The sequence below is a fragment of the Silurus meridionalis genome, chromosome 2 (assembly GCF_014805685.1).
Source record: "Silurus meridionalis isolate SWU-2019-XX chromosome 2, ASM1480568v1, whole genome shotgun sequence".
NCBI classification, from domain to species: Eukaryota; Metazoa; Chordata; class Actinopteri; order Siluriformes; family Siluridae; genus Silurus; species Silurus meridionalis.
This window is the reverse complement of record NC_060885.1, coordinates 454532-461030: the sequence shown is the minus strand read 5'-3', so window position 1 is coordinate 461030 and position 6499 is coordinate 454532.

The window sequence follows — 6499 nt, the reverse complement described above, 5'->3', positions numbered from 1 at the left end:
TGGAACGGGAGCGAGCTCTTGGGGACTCTGAGGCTGAGCGGCACCTCGGCGGGACTCGGAGGCTGAGCGGCACCGGCGGGACTCGGAGGCTGAGCGGCACCCTCGGCGGGACTCGGAGGCTGAGCGGCACCCTCGGCGGGACTCGGAGGCTGAGCGGCCCCCTCGGCGGAACTCTGTGGCGAAGAGGCGCGCTCCTGGAGACACTGTGGCGAAGAGGCACGCCCACGGGAACCTCGAAACAGGGCAGCACGCTTGTAGATGTTCGGTGGCGGCACGGACTGCTCATGGGAGTGCTGGGATGCCAGGCGCCGCAAACGCCGGAGATGGTGCAGAGCGTCCACGAGAACCCCTGAACACAGCAGCGCGCTTGTACTGACCCAGGGGCAGGGCCATGTGTCCGTGGAAACCCGGGAACTGAGCCTCGCGTTCTTGGATGCCCAGGGATGGAACCGCGCACCTTGGAGAACCTTGGAACGGTGCCACGCGCTCTGAAGAACCAAGGAATGAAGCCGAGCACCTTGGAGAATCCTGGAACGAAGCAGCGCGCTCTGAAGACCCATGGAACGAAGCTTCTTCATCCTCAAGGGGACTGTCATGGAGATCCACCACCTCCATCCCACACATCCCCAGAAGAAGCTCGCAGAATTCGGCGAGTGAGCCGAAATCGCCCCCATTGGCGCTCCATAATCTGCTGGTTTTAGAGAGAGCATCACCAGACAGGAGAGAAACGCAGAAGGCGATCTTGGCTCTTTCGGAGGGAAACTGGGAAAAATTTTCCTCCACATACTCGCCGATGTTCCTCAGAAATCCGCCCAATTGTTCTCTTTTCCCGGAGAATAGAGCCGAAACTCGCCGCTGAGGGCGTGGCGCAGCCGCGCTTTCATGCTCCGGCTTCTGTGGCTTTGAGCCGCGAGAAACGGCTTGGAACTCCCGGTGAAAACTGCCGGGTTTGCCTGCCGATCCATCGCGGCGAAATCGCGGAGGGCGATTCCGCTTTCGGTTTTGGTCGGTTCTTCTGTCAGGCTGACGACGCGGAAGCGGAAATAACTCGAGCATTGTCTTTATTCACACAAAACAGTTCAACAAACAAACACACTGCTGCCGAGGCGAGAAAACAAACAAGGAATATCCGCTCGAGACGAGTAATCCAAAAATGAAACCTAGAGTCCGAAACGAAAGTAAACGGCAGCGGCTAAGAGTAATCCAGAAGGAACAGAACCAGGATACAAAACCAGCGGGGAATGCTGGCGGTCGAGCAGCCACGGATATCACCAGCATGACAATACAAGAACCGACAGCCTGTGACTCGAGAACGTGTGTTTATATAGTCTGCACCATAACGAGTCACAGCTGTCGGTGATCAGGCAGGCACGGGATATTGAGGCACCATGAGAGCTACCGAGGGGGGCGTGGCAGGGTGCATCTCTGACAGCGGCTGAGGGGGGCGTGGCAGAGGAATCTCTGACAGCTACTGAGGGGGGCATGGCAGGGGGATCCCTGACACATGCACACCATCATTAGGTAGTAATGATTTCATGAACTTTTTTAATAATAAAATTGAAAACATCAGGCAAGAAATCCAACACCAGCTTCACCATGCCAGAGCCTTTAAACATTCCAGGAGGTCCACATGAAGTTGGATCCAATTGGCACTGGTACGTCTCTAGATGGTTCAGGATGTTTGTGGGCATCTACTTCTTTAAAGCTCCACATTCTTCATGAGGTGGGACGTGACTGGAGCTGGAGCAACCTCAGGATGCCTCAGGATGGGAAGAGAAAGAGAAGCAGTGGAGAGGAATTAGCGTAGCTGCTGTTCATGATATTAACAGCACAAGTTGATAATGTACATGTGATCAGATGTTCTGGAGCACAAGGTTATGATGTGATGTGTGTTATGTGTAGAACTCGCTAAAAATATACGTCTTCAATCTGCACTTAAACTGGGAGAGTGTGTCTGAGCCCCGAACACTGTCAGGAAGACTATTCCAGAGTTTAGGAGCTAAATATGAGAATGTTCTACCACCTTTAGTGGACTTTGCTATTCTAGGAACTACTAGAAGTCCAGAGTTTTAAGATCTCAGGGATCGTGACGGATTGTAGTGTGTTAAAAGACTGGAGAGATACATGGAGATAAACCATTTAGTGCTTTATAAGTAAGAAGCAGTAGTTTGTAGTGGATTTGTAACTTAACAGGAAGCCAGTGTAGGGATGAGAAGATTGGGGTTATGTGATCATATTTTCTTGACCTTGTGAGAACTCTGGCTGCTGCATTCTGAACTATCTAAAGCTTGTTTATTAATGATGCAGGACATCCACCTAGTAATGCATTACAATAGTCCAGTCTGGAGGTCATGAACGCATGGACGAGCTTCTCTGCATCAGATATAGACAACATGTTTCTTAGTTTAGAAATATTTCGAAGGTGAAAGAAGCTGTTTTTGTAACTTGGTTGATATGATTTTTAAAAGATAAGTTGCTCTAAAATAACTCCCAGGTCTTTTACTGTTGAACTAGTGGTTACAGAACGCCCGTCTAAATGCAGGTTGAAATGCTGGAGCTTCCGTGTACTGGTTTTTGGGCCGATGAGCAAAATCTCTGTCTTATCAGAATTTAATAATAGAAAGTTTTGAGTCATCCAGTCTTTTAATTCCTCAACACACTTAGTTATATGAGCTAATTGAGTGTATCCCCTGGTTTAGATGAGATATATAGCTGGGTATCATCAGCATAACAGTGAAAGCTAATTCCATGCCTTCTTATAATATTTCCTGAAGGGAAGCATGCATATTGTGAAAAGCAGGGGTCCTAAAACTGAACCTTGTAGCACGCCATAATTTACTTGCATTAACCTGGATAGCTCTCCATTTACGTCTACAAAATGGTAACAGTCAGGGAACTTTTACACCACACTCTGCATCCGCGAAGCCAACAGCATTGTGGACAAACACACACACACCCATCATTCACACTTTTCACGCTTCTACCATCAGGGAAAAAGTTCCAAAGCATCTGGGCCGTCACAACCAGACAGTTTTCTTCCCCAAGCCATAAGGTCCCTCAACAACACAGAACTAAACTGAAACGCACATGAACACACTCACTCAAATGTATGTACTGAAATGCTACAAACTAAACTTGAGCACACACTTATACACATTTCACACATCCATGTCTTCAGCACCACCCATATTCTATCATTTATTAGTACACAACTGTTTACATGCTGTTTTTGTACATCCATTGACTGCTGCTATTGCTGGCTCTCAGTGGGCCCGGAAAAATGACAGCCTGTGGTGCCTTTATTTATTTTTATTTATATTTATATGTATCCATCTGTACATACATAATTTTAAATATATATATATATATATATATATATATATATATATATATATATATATATATAAAGAAAAGACAATGTTCCTTGTTAAAAGTGCTATACAAATAAAAATTAGTTGAATTGAATTGAAACCAAAAGGGCTTGGACCCGGCCTAGAAATCACAGCCTCTATTTTCCCGTCTTACCCTGCAAAGGTTTCTTGATTATGTTTTTTTTTTACACCCCCGTGCTGACGCTATTCTTAAAACCACCCACAACCCCTTGTGTCTTTTTGTGTTTGGGGAAGTCGGGGTTTGGATGGCTGCGGTGCGACCACTTTGAGAGAGAGAGAGAGAGAGAGATGGTTTCTGCCCAGTGCTCTGAATGTCAAAGTAAAGAAATTCAATTAAGTGCAGGTAAACGCACATTAGCGAGCATTTCCGGAGCCGTATGTTACATGCATCTTTTACAGGTTAGATCTCAGGGTGTTGTTGTACAGGGTTATTTACAAAGTAGTTTGGATCCTTTTTTTCTGATGTTTTCAACATCATTACTACCTATTGATGGTGTGCATGTGAGTGCAGTGCTTTTATTTCCTGTTCATTTTGCTGCAGTACAGAATAAAAATCTAGGATTATGCTTGTTATTTTCTATGAGGGAGGAGAAATATGCTGATCTAGCAGCACTAAGAGATTTTCTAGAACTCAGGAGATTCTCCTTCCATGCTATTTGAAATACTGTTCATTTTGTTTGATGCCATTTACTTCTAATTTTAGTGGTCTGTTTTAATGTGTGTGTATGATCATTATACCACTGTGATCATTTTTTATTTTTTTCCCCTGATTGTTTTGGGGAGCTCCATCATCTAGATTTTAACGGAATGTTGATTCTAGACATTCAAGTCAAGTCAAGTCAAGAGGCTTTTATTGTCATTTCTACTATACACAGTGGTGCACAGTACACAGTAAAAACGAGACAACGTTCCTCCGGAACCCTGGTGCTACACTAAAAAACAACAAACAAACAACATAGAGCTACAACACAAGCTACATAAAGTGCATCGAGTGCAACCTGGTGCAAACAGTGCAGACAGACAGTGCAGACAGACGACACAAGACAAGACACAAAACCCAATATAGTGCCGACCAGTAAACCTACTGTATACTTGATTATACAGTACTGTACAAGAAAACTGTAAAAACTATACAAAATAAAAACTATACCCCAGAAGTGACTATAAACAGAACAATGTAGTGCAAAAATACAGCAGCAGTCGAAGGTGCAAAAAACAGCATGTAAACATTATAATACTGTGATAAATGATAAATGTGCAAAAAAAACAGCAGTTAAGAGTGTGTTACGCTCGAGAATAATAAATAATAAATAAACGAATGGTGGTGGAATGGATTGAGATGAGTGATGAGTGTGTGTTAAGTGTTAAGTCCAGGAGAAATTGTACAGTTCGGTAAGACACATTTGAGTGAGTGTGTGTGTGTGTGTGTGTGTGTGTGTGTGTGTGTGTGTGTGAGAGTTCCGTTTAATTTCTCTGTATTGAGAAGCCTGATGGCTTGTGGAAAGAAACTGTTGCAGAATCTTGTGGTGGCGGCCCGAATGCTTTCGGAACCGTTTTCCTGATGGCAGGAGTGTGAAAAGTGTATGTGACGGGTGTGTGTGGTCGTCCACAATGCTGTGTGCTTTGCGGATGCAGCGTAAATGTCCATGATAGAGGGGAGAGAGACTCCGATGATCTGCGTGATGTTGTCTGCCAGATGAACACCAAGGAATTTGGTGCTCTTGACGATATCCACTGAGGATCCATCAATAATCAGTGGAGATTGGTTGCTCTGTGCTCTCCTGAAGTCCACAACCATCTCTTTGGTTTTGTCAACGTTCAGAGACAGGTTGTTTGCTCCACACCAGGCAGTTAACCGTTGCACCTCCTCTCTGTATGCTGACTCGTCGTTCTTGCTGATTAGAGCCACCACGGTCGTGTCATCAGCGAACTTGATGATGTGGTTCGAGCTGTGCATTGCTACACAGTCGTGAGTCAGCAAAGTGAACAGCAGTGGGTTGAGCACACAGCCCTGGGGGGCCCCAGTGCCTAGTGTGGTGGTGCTGGAGATGCTGTTCCCGATCCTGACTGACTGGGGTCTCCCAGTCAGGAAGTCCAGGATCCAGTTACAGAGGGAGGTGTTCAGGCCCAGAATGTTCAACTTCTGGATCAGGTGCTGAGGAATGATTGTGTTGAATGCTAAGCTGAAGTCAATGAACATCATTCGTGCATATGAGTCCTTGTTATCCAGGTGAGTGAGGGCCAGATGGAGGGTTGTGGGGATAGCATCGTCCGTGGAACAGTTTGGACGATACGCAAACTGCATGGGGTCCAGAGAGGGTGGAAGCTGTGTTTTAATGTGCCTCATGACGAGCCTCTCGAAGCACTTCATCACGATGGGTGTGAGTGCGACAGGACGATAGTCATTGAGGCAGGAGACAGTAGATTTCTTCGGCACGGGAACAATGGTCGTTGTCTTGAGGCATGTGGGAACAACGTTGCTGCTCAGGGAGATGTTGAAGATGTCAGTGAAGACATCTGCTAGCTGTTCTGCACATTGCCTGAGCACTCTGCCAGGAATGTTGTCTGGTCCAGCAGACTTCCGTGGGTTAACTCTGCATAGAGTTTTTCTCACTTCAGCTTTGGTTAGACAGAGCACCTGGTCAGTGGGAGGAGGGGTGGTCTTCCTCACCTTCACATTGTTCTGTACCTCAAACCGGGCGTAGAAGTCGTTCAGCACATCTGGGAGGGAGGGGTCACGGTCACAAGCAGGTGATGTGGTCTTGTAATTCGTGATCGCCTGGATGCCCTGCCACATGCGCCGGGTGTCTCTCCGCTGTCCTGGAAGTGGTTGTGGATTTTCTTCGCGTGTGCGCGCTTCGCCTCTCTGATGGCACGAGACAGTTTGGCCCTTGCTGTTTTTAAGGCTGCCTTGTCCCCTGATCTGAAGGCAGAGTCTCTTTGTTTCAGCAGCACACGCACATTTGCAGTCATCCACGGCTGCTTGTTGGAGCGTGTAGTGATGGTCTTGGAGATGGTCTGCATCTAACAGTCACAAACTCCACTAGCGATGAGCAGTAGCATGAAAGAAGCACAGAGTTCTTACACCATTCGGTGTTGATATAAAC